Below are 18,264 nucleotides of genomic sequence, written 5' to 3'. Positions count from 1 at the left end.
CCCCTACCTCCGGAAACTGGGTCGCAGGGCAGTGTTCCAGCATGATAATGACCCCAAACACACCTCTAAGACGACCACTGCTTTATTGAAGAGGCTGAGGGTAAAGGTGATGGACTGGCCAAGCATGTCTCCAGACCTAAACCCAATAGAACATCTTTGGGGCATCCTCAAGCGAAAGGTGGAGGAGCGCAAAGTCTCGAATATCCACCAGCTCCGTGATGTCGTCATGGAGGAGTGGAAAAGCATTCCAGTGGCTACCTGTGAAGCTCTGGTAAACTCCATGCCCAGGAGAGTTAAGGCAGTTCTGGGAAATAATGGTGGCCACACAAAATATTGACACTTCAGGAACTTTCACTAAGGGGTGTACTCACTTTTGTTGCCGGTGGTTTAGACATTAATGGCTGTATATTGAGTTATTTTGAGGAAAGAATAAATTTACACTGTTATATAAGCTGCACACAGACTACTTTTCATTGTGTCAAAGTGTCATTTTGTCAGTGTTGTCCCATGAAAAGATATACTTAAATATCTGCAGAAATGTGAGGGGTGTACTCACTTTTGTGATACACTGTATGTACAGTGGGGGAAATAAGTATTTGATCCCCTGCTGATTTTGTAAGTTTACCCCCTTACAAAGACTTGAACAGTCTATCATTTTTATGGAAGGTTTATTTTAACAGAGAGAGACAGAATATCAACAAAAAATCCAGAAAAAAAACATTAAATAAAAGTTATAAATTAATTTGTATCTAATTAAGGGAAATAAGTATTTGATCCCCTACCAACCAGCAAGAATTCTGACCCCAACAGACCGGTTATGTGCCCATAAGGCACACAAATTAGTCCTGTCCCTGTATAAAAGACTCCTGTCACAGAATCAGTTTCTTCCGTTCAAATCTCTCGACCACCATGGGCAAGACCAAAGAGCTATCAAAGGACGTCAGGGACAAGATTGTAGACCTGCACAAGGCTGGAACCCATTCCAGCCTTGTGCAGGTCTACAATCTTGTCTACAAGACCATCAGCAAGAAGCTTGGTGAGAAAGAGACCACTGTTGGCACAATCATTCGAAAATGGAAGAAATACAAGATCACAGTAAATTGCCCTCGCTCTGGAGCTCCATGCAAGATCTCACCTGGTGGGGTAAGAATGATTCTGAGAAAGAGGAGGTCAACCCAGAATTACACGGGAGGAGCTTGTCAATGATCTCAAGGGAGCTGGGAGCACAGTCACCAAGAAAACCATTAGTAACACACTTCGCCGTAATGGATTGAGATCCTGCAGTGCCCGCAAAGTCCCTCTGCTCAAGAAGGCTCATGTACAGGCCCGTCTGAAGTTTGCCAATGAACACCTGAATGATTCAGAGAAAGCTTGGGAGAATGTGATATGGTCAGATGAGACCAAAATTGAGCTCTTTGGCATCAACTCCACTCGCCGTGTTTGGAGGCAAAGAAATGCCCGGTGGGGATGGTGTTCTTGGGGTCATATCCAGCATTTCTCTGCTCCCAGCTCCCGTGAGATCATTGACAAGCTCCTCCTGTGTAATTCTGGGCTGACCTCACCTTTCTCAGAATCATTTTTACCCCACGAGGTGAGATCTTGCATGGAGCTCCAGAGCGAGGGCAATCGACTGTGATCTTGTATTTCTTCCATTTTCGAATTATCGCACCAACAGTGATCTCTTTCTCTCCAAGCTTCTTGCTGATGGTCTTGTAGCCCATTCCAGCCTTGTGCAGGTCTACAATCTTGTCCCTGACGTCCTTTGATAGCTCTTTGGTCTTGCCCATGGTGGTCGAGAGAATTGAAAGGAAGAAACTGATTCTGTGACAGGAGTCTTTTATACAGGGACAGGACTAATTTGTGTGCCTCATGGGCACATAACCGGTCTGTGGGGGTCAGAATTCTTGCTGGTTGGTAGGGGATCAAATACTTATTTCCCTTAATTAAATACAAATTAATTTATAACTTTTATTTAATGTTTTTTCTTCTGGATTTTTTGTTGATATTCTGTCTCTCTCTGTTAATATAAACCTTCCATAAAAATTATAGACTGTTCAAGTCTTTGTAAGGGGGTAAACTTACAAAATCAGCAGGGGATCAAATACTTATTTCCCCCACTGTATGTATGTATGTATGTATGTATGTATGTATGTGTATATATATACAGTGTATCACAAAAGTGAGTACACCCCTCACATTTCTGCAAATATTTTATTATATCTTTTCATGGGACAACACTATAGACATGAAACTTGGATATAACTTAGAGTAGTCAGTGTACAACTTGTATAGCAGTGTAGATTTACTGTCTTCTGAAAATAACTCAACACACAGCCATTAATGTCTAAATGGCTGGCAACATAAGTGAGTACACCCCACAGTGAACATGTCCAAATTGTGCCCAAAGTGTCAATATTTTGTGTGACCACCATTATTATCCAGCACTGCCTTAACCCTCCTGGGCATGGAATTCACCAGAGCTGCACAGGTTGCTACTGGAATCCTCTTCCACTCCTCCATGATGACATCACGGAGCTGGTGGATGTTAGACACCTTGAACTCCTCCACCTTCCACTTGAGGATGCGCCACAGGTGCTCAATTGGGTTTAGTCCATCACCTTTACCTTCAGCTTCCTCAGCAAGGCAGTTGTCATCTTGGAGGTTGTGTTTGGAGTCGTTATCCTGTTGGAAAACTGCCATGAGGCCCAGTTTTCGAAGGGAGGGGATCATGCTCTGTTTCAGAATGTCACAGTACATGTTGGAATTCATGTTTCCCTCAATGAACTGCAGCTCCCCAGTGCCAGCAACACTCATGCAGCCCAAGACCATGATGCTACCACCATCATGCTTGACTGTAGGCAAGATACAGTTGTCTTGGTACTTCTCACCAGGGCGCCGCCACACATGCTGGACACCATCTGAGCCAAACAAGTTTATCTTGGTCTCGTCAGACCACAGGGCATTCCAGTAATCCATGTTCTTGGACTGCTTGTTTTCAGCAAACTGTTTGCTGGCTTTCTTGTGCGTCAGCTTCCTTCTGGGATGACGACCATGCAGACCGAGTTGATGCAGTGTGCGGTGTATGGTCTGAGCACTGACAGGCTGACCTCCCACGTCTTCAACCTCTGCAGCAATGCTGGCAGCACTCATGTGTCTATTTTTTAAAGCCAACCTCTGGATATGACGCCGAACACGTGGACTCAACTTCTTTGGTCGACCCTGGCGAAGCCTGTTCCGAGTGGAACCTGTCCTGGAAAACCGCTGTATGACCTTGGCCACCATGCTGTAGCTCAGTTTCAGGGTGTTAGCAATCTTCTTATAGCCCAGGCCATCTTTGTGGAGAGCAACAATTCTATTTCTCACATCCTCAGAGAGTTCTTTGCCATGAGGTGCCATGTTGAATATCCAGTGGCCAGTATGAGAGAATTGTACCCAAAACACCAAATTTAACAGCCCTGCTCCCCATTTACACCTGGGACCTTGACACATGACACCAGGGAGGGACAACGACACATTTAGGCACAATTTGGACATGTTCACTGTGGGGTGTACTCACTTATGTTGCCAGCTATTTAGACATTAATGGCTGTGTGTTGAGTTATTTTCAGAAGACAGTAAATCTACACTGCTATACAAGCTGTACACTGACTACTCTAAGTTATATCCAAGTTTCATGTCTATAGTGTTGTCCCATGAAAAGATATAATGAAATATTTGCAGAAATGTGAGGGGTGTACTCACTTTTGTGATACACTGTATATATATATATATATATATATATATACGCTCCTGATCAAAATCTTAAGACCAGTTAAAAAATTGCAAGAATTAGCATTTTGCACTATTGGATCTCAAGAAGGTTCCAAGTAGAGCTTCACAATGCTAAAAGAAGAAATGGGTGCAAGAGACAAAAACTTTTAAGCAGCCAATTTATTGAAAACTGCATTTACACTCAAACATGCTTTTTTCAGCTGATCAAAAGTTTAAGACCACAGCCTTTAAAAGCCAAAATGTGCGAAAAAATTTGGATTCCATGTCGTTTTCTGTCAAGTATTTACACTGTCAAGACCTCCTGAAGGCAAAAGCAAAAAAGCTCACTGACTTTGAACGTGGTAGGATTGTTGAGCTTCATAAGCAAGGCCTCTCACAACATGCCATCGCTGCTGAGATTGGATGCAGTAAGACAGTCATTTTGCATTTATTAAAAGATCCTGAGGGTTATGGAACAAAAAAGTCAAGTGATAGACCCAAAAACATTTCACCAGCACTGAGCCGCAGGATCCGATTGGCTGTCCGTCAAGACACGGGACGATCCTCGACCCAAATTAAGGCCATTACTGGTGCTGACTGCAGCTCAATAACCATCAGACGGCATCTGCGAGGGAAGGGCTTCAGAAACAAAAAACGTCTTTAAAGGCCACGGTCTTCTTCAACGCCACAAAATTGCCCCTTTGGACTTTGCAAGGGAGCACCAAACATGGGACATTGAAAGGTGGAAGAAAGTTTTATTCTCTGATGAGAAAAAAATTTACCTTGACGGTCCTGATGGCTTCCAACGTTACTGGCATAACAAGGAGATCCCACCTGAGATGTTTTCTACGTGGCACAGTGGGGGGGCGCATCATGATTTGGGGTGCTTTTTCCTTCAATGGAACAATGGAGCTTCAGGTTGTGCAGTGGCATCAAACAGCAGCTGGCTTTGTGGAGATGTTGCAGCGGGCATCCCTCATGACTGAGGGCCCTCATCTGTGTGGTAATGACTGGGTTTTTCAACAGGACAATGCTGTAGTTCACAATGCCCGCCTGACAAAGGACTTCTTCCAGGAGAATAACGTCATTCTTTTGGACCATCCTGCGTGTTCCCCTGATCTAAATCCGATTGAGAACATTTGGGGATGGATGGCAAGGGAAGTTTACAAAAATGGACATCAGTTCCAGACAGTGGATGCCCTTTGTGAAGCCATCTTCAACACTTGGAGCAACGTTCCCACTAGCCTCCTGAAAACACTTGCATCAAGCATGCCTAAACGATTGTTTGAAGTGATCAACAAGAATGGTGGACCTACTCATTACTGAGTCCTTTTTTTGACACTTTGATTTCTGTTTTGAGGGGGTTTTCGGGTTTTTTTGAGCTATGGTCTTAAACTTTTGATCAGCTGATGAACAGCCTATTTCAGTTAAATTGTTGTTTTCAATAAATTGCCTGCTCAAAAGTTTTTGTCTCTTGCGCCCATTTCTTCTTTTAGCATTGTGAAGCTCTACTTAGAACCTTCTTAAGATCCAGTAGTGCAAAATGCAAATTCTTGCAATTTTTTAACTGGTCTTAAGATTTTGATCAGGAGTGTATATATATATATATATATATATACACTGTATATACGTATATATATATACGTATACAGGTCCTTCTCAAAAAATTAGCATATTGTGATAAAGTTCATTATTTTCCATAATGTAATGATAAAAATTAAACTTTCATATATTTTAGATTCATTGCACACCAACTGAAATATTTCAGGTCTTTTATTGTTTTAATACTGATGATTTTGGCATACAGCTCATGAAAACCCAAAATTCCTATCTCAAAAAATTAGCATATTTCATCCGACCAATAAAAGAAAAGTGTTTTTAATACAAAAAAAGTCAACCTTCAAATAATTATGTTCAGTTATGCACTCAATACTTGGTCGGGAATCCTTTTGCAGAAATGACTGCTTCAATGCGGCGTGGCATGGAGGCAATCAGCCTGTGGCACTGCTGAGGTGTTATGGAGGCCCAGGATGCTTCGATAGCGGCCTTAAGCTCATCCAGAGTGTTGGGTCTTGTGTCTCTCAACTTTCTCTTCACAATATCCCACAGATTCTCTATGGGGTTCAGGTCAGGAGAGTTGGCAGGCCAATTGAGCACAGTAATACCATGGTCAGTAAACCATTCACCAGTGGTTTTGGCACTGTGAGCAGGTGCCAGGTCGTGCTGAAAAATGAAATCTTCATCTCCATAAAGCTTTTCAGCAGATGGAAGCATGAAGTGCTCCAAAATCTCCTGATAGCTAGCTGCATTGACCCTGCCCTTGATAAAACACAGTGGACCAACACCAGCAGCTGACATGGCACCCCAGACCATCACTGACTGTGGGTACTTGACACTGGACTTCAGGCATTTTGGCATTTCCTGCTCCCCAGTCTTCCTCCAGACTCTGGCACCTTGATTTCCGAAAACAGTACTTTGGACCACTGAGCAACAGTCCAGTGCTGCTTCTCTGTAGCCCAGGTCAGGCGCTTCTGCCGCTGTTTCTGGTTCAAAAGTGGCTTGACCTGGGGAATGCGGCACCTGTAGCCCATTTCCTGCACACGCCTGTGCACGGTGGCTCTGGATGTTTCTACTCCAGACTCAGTCCACTGCTTCCGCAGGTCCCCCAAGGTCTGGAATCGGCCCTTCTCCACAATCTTCCTCAGGGTCCGGTCACCTCTTCTCGTTGTGCAGCGTTTTCTGCCACACTTTTTCCTTCCCACAGACTTCCCACTGAGGTGCCTTGATACAGCACTCTGGGAACAGCCTATTCGTTCAGAAATTTCTTTCTGTGTCTTACCCTCTTGCTTGAGGGTGTCAATGATGGCCTTCTGGACAGCAGTCAGGTCGGCAGTCTTACCCATGATTGCAGTTTTGAGTAATGAACCAGGCTGGGAGTTTTTAAAAGCCTCAGGAATCTTTTGCAGGTGTTTAGAGTTAATTCGTTGATTCAGATGATTAGGTTAATAGCTCGTTTAGAGAACCTTTTCATGATATGCTAATTTTTTGAGATAGGAATTTTGGGTTTTCATGAGCTGTATGCCAAAATCATCAGTATTAAAACAATAAAAGACCTGAAATATTTCAGTTGGTGTGCAATGAATCTAAAATATATGAAAGTTTAATTTTTATCATTACATTATGGAAAATAATGAACTTTATCACAATATGCTAATTTTTTGAGAAGGACCTGTATATACAGTGTATCACAAAAGCGAGTACACCCCTCACATTTCTGCAGATATTTAAGTATATCTTTTCATGGGACAACACTGACAAAATGACACTTTGACACAATGAAAAGTAGTCTGTGTGCAGCTTATATAACAGTGTAAATTTATTCTTCCCTCAAAATAACTCAATATACAGCCATTAATGTCTAAACCACCGGCAACAAAAGTGAGTACACCCCTAAGAGACTACACCCCTAAATGTCCAAATTGAGCACTGCTTGTCATTTTCCCTCCAAAATGTCATGTGATTTGTTAGTGTTACTAGGTCTCAGGTGTGCATAGGGAGCAGGTGTGTTCAATTTAGTAGTACAGCTCTCACACTCTCTCATACTGGTCACTGAAAGTTCCAACATGGCACCTCATGGCAAATAACTCTCTGAGGATCTTAAAAGACGAATTGTTGCGCTACATGAAGATGGCCAAGGCTACAAGAAGATTGCCAACACCCTGAAACTGAGCTGCAGCACAGTGGCCAAGATCATCCAGCGTTTTAAAAGAGCAGGGTCCACTCAGAACAGACCTCGCGTTGGTCGTCCAAAGAAGCTGAGTGCACGTGCTCAGCGTCACATCCAACTGCTGTCTTTGAAAGATAGGCGCAGGAGTGCTGTCAGCATTGCTGCAGAGATTGAAAAGGTGGGGGGTCAGCCTGTCAGTGCTCAGACCATACGCCGCACACTACATCAAATTGGTCTGCATGGCTGTCACCCCAGAAGGAAGCCTCTTCTGAAGTCTTTACACAAGAAAGCCCGCAAACAGTTTGCTGAAGACATGTCAACAAAGGACATGGATTACTGGAACCATGTCCTATGGTCTGATGAGACCAAGATTAATTTGTTTGGTTCAGATGGTCTCAAGCATGTGTGGCGGCAATCAGGTGAGGAGTACAAAGATAAGTGTGTCATGCCTACAGTCAAGCATGGTGGTGGGAATGCCATGGTCTGGGGCTGCATGAGTGCAGCAGGTGTTGGGGAGTTACATTTCATTGAGGGACACATGAACTCCAATATGTACTGTGAAATACTGAAGCAGAGCATGATCCCCTGCCTCCGGAAACTGGGTCGCAGGGCAGTGTTCCAGCATGATAATGACTCCAAACACACCTCTAAGACGATCACTGCTTTATTGAAGAGGCTGAGGGTAAAGGTGATGGACTGGCCAAGCATGTCTCCAGACCTAAACCCAATAGAACATCTTTGGGGCATCCTCAAGCGGAAGGTGGAGGAGCGCAAAGTCTCGAATATCCGCCAGCTCCGTGATGTCGTTATGGAGGAGTGGAAAAGCATTCCAGTGGCAACCTGTGAAGCTCTGGTAAACTCCATGCCCAGGAGAGTTAAGGCAGTTCTGGGAAATAATGGTGGCCACACAAAATATTGACACTTCAGGAACTTTCACTAAGGGGTGTACTCACTTTTGTTGCCGGTGGTTTAGACATTAATGGCTGTATATTGAGTTATTTTGAGGGAAGAATAAATTTACACTGTTATATAAGCTGCACACAGACTACTTTTCATTGTGTCAAAGTGTCATTTTGTCAGTGTTGTCCCATGAAAAGATATACTTAAATATCTGCAGAAATGTGAGGGGTGTACTCACTTTTGTGATACACTGTATATATATATATATATATATATAGATATAGAATAGATATAGATATAGATATATAGATATATAGATATAGATATATATAAATAAAATAGCATACAGTGGATATAAAAAGTGTACACACCCCTGTTAAAATGCCAGGTTTAGTGATGTAAAAAAATGAGACCAAGATAAATCATTTCAGAACTTTTACCAACTTTAATGTGACCTATAACCTGTACATCTCAATTGAAAAACAAACTGAAATCTTTAGGGGGAAGAAGTAAAAAATAAAATAATAAAATAATGTGGTTGCATAAGTGTGCACACCCTTAAACTAATACTTTGTTGAAGCACCTTTTGATGTTATTACAGCACTCAGTCTTTTTGGGTAGAAGCCCATCAGCATGGCACATCTTGACTTAGCAATATTTGCCCACTCTTCTTTGCAAAAACGCTAAAAATCTGTCAGATTGCGGGGGCATCTCCTGTGTACAGCCCTCTTTAGATCACCCCACAGATTTTCAATCGGATTCAGATCTGGGCTCTGGCTGGGCCATTCCAAAACTTTAATCTCTTCTGGTGAATCCATTTTTTGGTTGATTTGGATGTAGGCTTTGGGTCGTTGTCGTGCTGAAAGATGAAGTTCCTCTTCATCTTCAGCTTTCTAGCAGAAACCTGAAGGTTTTGTGCCAACATCGACTGGTATTTGGAACTGTTCATAATTCCCTCCACCTTGACTAAGGCCCCAGTACCAGCTGAAGAAAAAAAGCCCCACAGCATGATGCTGCCACCACCATGCTTCACTGAGGGTATGGTGTTCTTTTGGTGGTGTGCAGTGTTGTTTTTGCACCAAACATACCTTTTGGAATTATGGCCGAAAAGTTCAACCTTGGTTTCATCAGACCATAACACATTTTCCCACATGCTTTTAGGAGAGTTCAAATGCGTTTTTGCAAAATTTTGCCGGGCTTGGATGTTTTTCTTCGTAAGAAGAGGCTTCCGTCTTGCCACCCTATCCCATAGCCCAGACATACGAAGAATACGGGATATTGTTGTCATATGTAGTACACAGCCAGTACGTGCCAGAAATTCCTGCAACTCCTTTAAAGTTGCTGTAGGCCTCTTGGTAGCCTCCCTGACCAGTTTTCTTCTTGTCTTTTCATCAATTTTACAGGGACGTCCTGTTTTTGGCAATGTCACCATTGTCCTATATTTTCTCCACTTGATAATGACTGTCTTCACTGTGTTCCATGGTATATCTAATGCCTTGGAAATTCTTTTGTACCCTTCTCCAGACTGATACCTTTTGACAATGAGATCCCTCTGATGCTTTGGGATCTCTCTGCAGACCATGGCTTTTGCTGTAAGACGCGACTAAGAAAATGTCAGGAAAAGCCTACTATAACAACTGAACTTATTCGGGGTTAATCAGAGGCACTTTAAATGATGGCAGGTGTCTACTGATTCCTATTTAACATGAGTTTGAATGTAATAGGTTCATTCTGAACACAGCCACACCCCCAGTTACAAGAGGGTGTGCACACTTATGCAACCACATTATTATTATTATTTTTTTTTTTTACTTCTTCCCCCTAAAGATTTCAGTTTGTTTTTCAATTGAGATGTACAGGGTATAGGTCACATTAAAGGTGGAAAAAGTTCTGAAATGATTTATCTTGGTCTAATTTTTTTACATCACTAAACCTGGCATTTTAACAGGGGTGTGTACACTTTTTATATCCACTGTATATAAGAGACATATAATAGCAGAAATAGCAGTGACTAAACAGGAAAAGAAAAGGGGTAATCATTTCCGAGGACTTTATTAGACACACATACTCTTTGTACAGTTAAGATATATTTTTTTAGTGTACTGATCATCTAAGCATTTTAAAATATTATACAGTGGGGCCAAAAAGTATTTAGTCAGCCACTGATTGTGCAAGTTCTCCTACTTGGAAAGATGAGAGACTTCAACTATGAGAGACAAAATGAGAAAAAAAAATCCAGGAAATCACATTGTAGGATTTTTAAAGAATTTTTTTGTAAATTATGGTGGAAAATAAGTATTTGGTCAATAACAAAAGTTCAACTCAATACTTTGTAACATAACCTTTGTTGGCAATGACAGAGGTCAAACGTTTCCTGTAAGTCTTCACCAGGTTTGCACACACTGTAGCTGGTATTTTGGCCCATTCCTCCATGCAGATCTCCTCTAGAGCAGTGATGTTTTGGGGCTGTCGCTGGGCAACACAGACTCCACAAATTTTCTATGGGGTTGAGGTCTGGAGACTGGCTAGGCCACTCCAGGACCTTGAAATGCTTTTTACGGAGCCACTCCTTTATTGCCCGAGCGGTGTGTTTGGGATCACTGTCATGCTGGAAGACCCAGCCACGTTCCATCTTCAATGCTCTCACTGATGGAAGGAGGTTTTGGCTTAAAATCTCACGATACATGGCCCCGTTCATTCTTCCCTTAACACGGATCAGTCGTCCTGTCCCCTTTGCAGAAAAACAGCCCCAAAGCATGATGTTTCCACCCCCATGCTTCACAGTAGGTATGGTGTTCTTGGGTTCTTCTTCTTCCTCCAAACACGATGAGTTGAGTTTTTACCAAAATGTTCCATTTTGGTTTCATTTGACCACATGATATTCTCCCAATCCTCTTCTGGATCATCCATATGCTCTCTGGCAAACTTCAGACAGGCCTGGACATGTACTGGCTTAAGCAGGGGGACACGCCTGGCACTGCAGGATTTGAGTCCCTCTCGGCGTAGTGTGTTACTGATGGTAGCCGTTGTTACTTTGGTTCCAGCTCTCTGCAGGTCATTCATCAGGTCCCTCCGTGTAGTTCTGGGATTTTTGCTCACCGTTCTCATGATCATTTTGATCCCACGGGATGAGATCTTGACCCCAAGGGAGATTATCAATGGTCTTGTATGTCTTCCATTTTCTTACAATTGCTCCCACAGTTGATTTATTCACACCAACCTGCTTGCCTATTGTAGATTTACTCTTCCCAGCCTGGTGCAGGTCTACAATTTTCTTCCTGGTGTCCTTCGACAGCTCTTTGGTCTTGGCCATGGTTGAGTTTGGAGTCTGACTGTTTGAGGCTGTGGACAGGTGTCTTTTATACAGATAACGAGGTCAAACAGGTGCCATTAATACAGGTAACGAGTGGAGGACAGAAGAGCTTCTTAAAGAAGAAGTTACAGGTCTGTGAGAGCCAGAAATCTTGCTTGTTTGTTATTGACCAAATACTTATTTTCCACCATAATTTACAAAAAAATTCTTTAAAAATCCTACAATGTGATTTCCTGGATTTTTTTTTCTCATTTTGTCTCTCATAGTTGAAGTGTACCTATGATGAAAGACCTCTCTCATCTTTCTAAGTAGGAGAACTTGCACAATCAGTGGCTGACTAAATACTTTTTGACCCCACTGTATATTGTAAATATATATATTGGCCATAAAATCAACTACAGATTCAAACATAAAAATATGACTGATTTATAAAATTGGCTTACAGCATTAAAACTAGATGAGTAGAGCACACTTGATAAACTGTTTCAGGTTTGTGGTGGACTTATCATTGCTTACTAATATTATTCCTTGCCATGTCCCATTCTGCCGTATTTTACATTAAAACTAAACCAATATACACAGATGTAGTAAATTATTAAGCAGTTTACGATAAATGTTAAAATGACAAAATAAGAAATTAGTAAAAGCCACAAGAAATTAGCAACAAAGCATAAAGATTTGCTTATTGGCAGCCTTAGAAATGGCAAAAGAGGGACACAAAATAAAAACCTGAAATCAAATAGCATAAGCTGTCACATTTGGTGGAGAAAAAAAGACTAAGGGTTTGTAATTTGCAACACTTAATTTGTAAAAAATATATCAGGTTAATAATCCCAGGTAGGTGTTTTATATACTGACTTAGCAAATGTTTGGCCCCCCTAAACAAGACTTAACAAATTTTTACTGGGAACAAACATTTGCATCTTTTAATGCAAAATTACATTCTATTTGCTAAATTAAACACATAAATACATGATATTAAAAAAAACTATATATACAAAATATGCAAAAACGTCATATTTAAGTTTATTTTTTGTAGAGAATATGTTAAAGTTACACAAAGAATTAAACACACAAAAAGTCACACAATCCTACAGGCAAGTAGCTGTGAAGTATAAATTCATTAATGAGCTATTGGTTGATTTAGATTTCTGTATCTGCACATAATAGAATTTATTTATACATGTCGCTCGTTATTAAACTTAGGCGTGTCTGCGTGGCTTTACTCCGGGTGCTCCAGTTTCCTCCCATAGTCCAAAGACATGCAAGTGAAGTAAACTGGAGATACTAAATTGTCATAATGACTGTGTTCGATATAACCTTGTGTGAACTGATAAACCTTGTGTAATGAGTAACTACAGTTTACTACAAAAATCATTAGCTTTAGGTCTGAGCTAGTGTTGCCCTGTGCCAGACTGGCATCCTCTTCAGGGTGCATTCCTGCCTGAGTAGTGTATTGACTGGCAGTTGTAGCCTAGCGGTTAAGGTACTGGACTAGTAATCAGAAGCTTGCTGGTTCAAACCCCACTACTGCCAGGTTACCACTGTTGGGCCCTTAAGCAAGGCCCTTAACCCTCAATTGCTTAGACTGTATACTGTAAGTCACTTTGGATAAAAGTGTCTGCTAAATGCCAAAAATGTAAATTCATTGCCTTGTATACAGTATTCCAACAAAAACTCTAAACCCAGCATGACCCTGATGATGATGATGTTAGTGTTATTAACATATGCCAGCGTGGTCTTCTTTGTAGCATCTCAATTTTTGTGGCTGATGCATCTGCAAGTTTAGCACCATCTTTTGGGCCCTTAGGAGCTCTGCTGTTTAATCGTAGTTATCAAAACAGTGTAGACAGAAACTTCAGGCATTTTTTCATGTAAAGCGTCAAACTAAATTATATCAGAAGGTGTTAAAATACTTTCTATGCCCTTTTGTCTAATCATATTTTTTTCAATAAATTTGCTACACCAAACCTTTAGAAATGTCTGACTGTGATTACTGCCAATTGACTTTGTTCAATACATTATTGTAAAACGACAAAACACGTAACAATTATTATGGAGGTATGACAAGAACTAAACCAAATTTTGAGCTACTACTCCTGCACTAATGGGCGAAAAGACCGAAAACAAATGTTTCTTACACAGTTTGCAGAATGCATTGTACATTGAAATAGGTTTACGAGGTCTTTAGGTCTGAGCTAGTGTTGCCCTGTGACAGACTGGCATCCTCTTCAGGGTGCATTCCTGCCTGAGTAGTGTATTGCCTTGTTTGTTTGTTTTATTAGGATTTTAACGTCATGTTTTACACAGGAACGATAGTCACTCATTACACAAGGTTCATCAGTTCACAAGTTCATATCAAAGACAGTCATGGATAATTTAGCGTCTCCAATTCACCTCACTTGCATGTCTTTGGACTGTGGGAGGAAACCGGAGCACCCGGAGTAAACCCACGCAGACACAGGGAGAACATGCAAAATCCACACAGAAAGGACCCGGACCGCCACCGTGCCGCCCCGTGTTGCCTTGTAATCAGTGTTTTAATAAAAACTCTAAACCCAACATGACCCTGATTATGATGATGATGATATAAGAATAAGAATAATAATTAGAGATGTAGCTGTATTAGTGTTATTAACATACGCTGCCATGGTCTTCTTTTTCTGCCAGTGTCTCAATTTTTGTGACTAATGCATCTGCAATTTTAGCACCATCTTTTGGGCCCTTAGGAGCTCTGCTGTCTAATCGTGGTTATCAAAACATTGTGCGCATTTTTATCATGTAAAGACTTAACTTCAACTGCAGCGTCAAACTGAATTATATCAGAAATACTTTCTATGCTCTTTCTGTCTAATTACATTTTTTTCGATGAATTTGCTACACCAAACCTTTTGACTGTGTTTACTGCCAGTTGATTTTGCTTATTTATCAATGAATTATTGTATAATGACAAAACATGTAATAATGATTATGGAGGTATTACAAAAACTAAACTCATTTTTAGCTACTGTTCCTGCACTAATGGGCAAAAAGACCAAAAACAAATGTTTCTTACACAGTTTGCTGAAGCAGAATGAACTGTACATTGAAATAGGCTAACAACCATATGAACAAATATGAACTATTTGATTGTATTTAGTAAACTACCTGCTACATAAATGTCATGACAAAAACATAAACTAAGCAAGTTCTATCAAATCAGTCTAACACTTAGATTAGCAGTTAGCAATACAGCACAATAAGCTAACGTTTCACATCATCATAACGTTGCTATGCAGTCCTATCTACGCGAACCAGATAAAAATGCCAGATAACTCACCATTGCCCGACTCAGTATTTTTATGCTTTAAAAGCAAATACATGCTGGTGGATTACATTCTGAAAATGCATTAATACTGGTGGTATTAAAAATCCCGCATGAGCTATGCTAGTCACTGTTATTGTTGTGACTAGGGGGCAGTTCCAAAAAAGCGGTCAGGGAAGTCTGGAGACAGCGCTGCGCCGGCCTTTAAATCTCCACTCTAGCTTGCTGTTGTAAAGTAGTAACCATTCAAGAATAAATCGTAAATTCCCTTCTATTTAAATCCAGCGTAAATGGGAAAAATATTCGTAGCAAACAGTAACGTATAATATTTAACCAAAAAGAATTAAGACGATGTAAAACCTTTGTGGAAACTAAAAAGCGATGTTAGCCTTCGTAGCGTTTCCGGAGACCCCAACAGCGTAACAGCGTCTCTGTGCATCACACAAAGCCTTATAAAAGAACGGATAGTTTTATTTCACAATACCTGATATAGTTAAGTTTATATAATCAGAAGCTGGAACTTAATAATAATTAATACAATAATGAATCCACTTGACATTTTGATTTACTAAAAAACAGATAACACAGTAACACGATTTTATGTGGTATTCAAATATTGTTATTAAAATGGATGACATACTTTTTGTGTTTGCAATAGTTTATTTTTCTTAAAATAAACTAATGAATGAATAAATATTTCATTAATACATTTATTTTTAATAACCACTCTGTCCTGGTCTGTGTCCAGTAAAAAGCCTGGCCACTAGACAAAAGTACAGACTGGACAGTGAGACCAGTCCATCCCATGACAAAGCAAATCACAGCTTGACAGACAGACAGAGTGACGGACAGACAGAGTGACGGACGGAGTGACGGACGGACGGACGGACAGACAGACAGACAGACAGACAGACAGATAGACAGACAGATAGATAGATAGATAGATAGATAGATAGATAGATAGATAGATAGATAGATAGATAGATAGAAAACTTCATTGGCAGATTCCACAGCACTCATCGGTTGACTGGAAGGGTCAACTGGAATACACAAGAAGGAATCAAAACTAGACAAGCCTAATCTTATCTACACCGTCAAGCATAGAAGTGGGTCAGTGATGATTTGGGCAGGAACTGGCAATCTTGACCATGTAACTGACATCATAGATTCACAGAATCCAGTTATGCCTTCTGTGGTAATATTGAACCTTGAATATTAAAAGAGGAGTTTCCAACAAGATAATGAGGCCAAGCACACTTCCAGCCAACCAAAGCTTGGTAAGTTAGATTTAATCCTGGAATATCCTGAAGTGGCCTATCTATCAATTTCAATTTCATAAACAAATTTAGAGGGATTTAAAGAAAGCAAAGGAAAATAAGAAAAGAGGGTTAAGATTTTAAGCCTTTACCACAATAAGTTATTAAAGGTTATCAAAGGCAAGTACTGAGACTGGGGGTTGAATAATTGTGCACATGGCCATTTGTCAAAGGAACTAAATGTTTGTCATTTAAATTATTATGTTATTAACATTGCTTTTATGCATGATTGTGATGTAGATAGCACACAGGCACGAGTAGAAACAAAAACCTCAGCTGCTTGAGCTAAAAAAAAAATAAGGGGCCAAGAAATGTGATTCAGTTACCGCAAATTTAGAAACCACAGGATAACCAAGACAGCCCTGTTCCTTTCAAGATCAAAATTCACATACAGTGTTGAATCAAACTTTGATTTGATAGTCTTGTGGAATATTCAGTAACAGTGCAGCAGTCATGGGTTTCTCTTTCTCTTTTGGTAGAAGCATGGCAGGGCTTAACTATGTACAATGCTTCAGTGTTATGTGTGGCTGAGTGAGAAAAAAAAACAAGCAAGAGAAAAAAACAATACTTTACTTAGCCTAGTTTTTGAGGATTTTAGATCACTTGTAGGCAGGAACTAAAGTAGTGAAACTGTGTCAGTTTGACAAGCCTGATCAGTAGAGGGGGCAACAAAGACATCTTTTACCCAACATATAATATTACCACTGCAAATGTTACTTATATCCAGGGGCGGCTCGTTCATTAGGGCGATCGGGCGACGCACCACCAAAGGGCGAAAGGGAAGAAATTTTTCTATCACATTCAACCAGTGTTAAACTAGCTGTGACTGTCTTGTCTCGGAATATCATAGCCCAATCAGCGTCGAGTTGTGTTCCGTACAGTACCGCCCCTTTCGGGGCGACTCCACTTTGACTGAAAATCGCCCCAGATTGCTCTCATAGACTCTCATGTTAAAGCTCTTTTTTTCCGTATTGCAGGCACTGTAATGCATTTTGAATGACTACAGTGGGGGGCACGCACTTACGTGCCTACGTCACACGTAATCGTTCCTTATTTGGAAACTAAACGTGGTGTTCCGTATTTTTATCAATGGGAGAGAAATGCTGCAGATTAGACTGAGACAGGGCGATATGTATGAAACAGAAGGAAACTGCTGCTACCGTGGGGATTAGAAAGCGTTTGGTTATTATTTTAAGTAGTATTCACTTTTAGTCCTAGTAACGCCGTGTGTAGGGCGAAAGTAAAGTAACACAGTCCAGAACCGGGGCTGCATGTCAGTGTGAAGATGGATTATGTAAAAATATTGTTTGCACTTTTGAGAAAAAATGTTACATGATGTTCATTATGTTGTTTTGCCTAAAATATGGTTCTGATTTATTATTATAAAGAATGAAAATAATAAATGTTAAACAGCCTAAATAAAACATTTTGATAATGTTCCCATGATGGTGTAAGACCCGTTATATTTTTTATATGTGCAACCCTAACCGCCTACCCCCCGCTCCCGCTCAGGTAAACACCCAGCATCCCACCCCCCACCATATGCCTTCCGCCAACCCGTCAGCCCAGGGTGTTCCTCATTTCCAGTTCTGAAAGTTGGCAACCCTAATTGGAGCAGCTAGCACCTAAAATAAAATGCTGATGATGACTGAATTAAATTGTTTGTGTGAAGGCTTTACTTAATTTTATGATTAATGGTAAAGCTGGTCTCTCTCCATGTTCAGTTATTTGTGAGGGCAAACTGACAGATGACTTAAGATGTTAATTATTTAAGCTTTCATTTACCCATTGAACGGGTCACCTTGGCCATCATCGCAACAATTGCCCCTTCCTGAGAGATTTGGCAGCAGCCGCCACTGCTTATATCCTTTGGATAACGTAGACAATGCCCATCTTTGGTGTATGAACATGAAAGAAAACCAGTAATCCAGATGGACAGGAACTGTAAAAAAGT

General features: G+C 40.7%; 1 protein-coding gene across 1 annotated transcript in view; it reads right to left on the bottom strand.

The window, feature by feature from the left end:
- megf8 (multiple EGF-like-domains 8) overlaps positions 1–15,068 on the bottom strand; it is a 57,655-nt gene extending 42,587 nt beyond the window's left edge. Inside the window, exon 1 of the mRNA XM_062986023.1 lies at positions 15,010–15,068. The gene's annotated coding sequence lies outside the window, so the exon portion shown is untranslated. The remainder of the gene's footprint in view (positions 1–15,009) is intronic.
- Between the last annotated feature and the right edge of the window lie 3,196 nt (positions 15,069–18,264).

The sequence above is a fragment of the Trichomycterus rosablanca genome, chromosome 23, assembly GCF_030014385.1.
Source record: "Trichomycterus rosablanca isolate fTriRos1 chromosome 23, fTriRos1.hap1, whole genome shotgun sequence".
NCBI lineage: Eukaryota > Metazoa > Chordata > Actinopteri > Siluriformes > Trichomycteridae > Trichomycterus > Trichomycterus rosablanca.
This window is presented reverse-complemented; position numbering and strand designations above follow the sequence as displayed.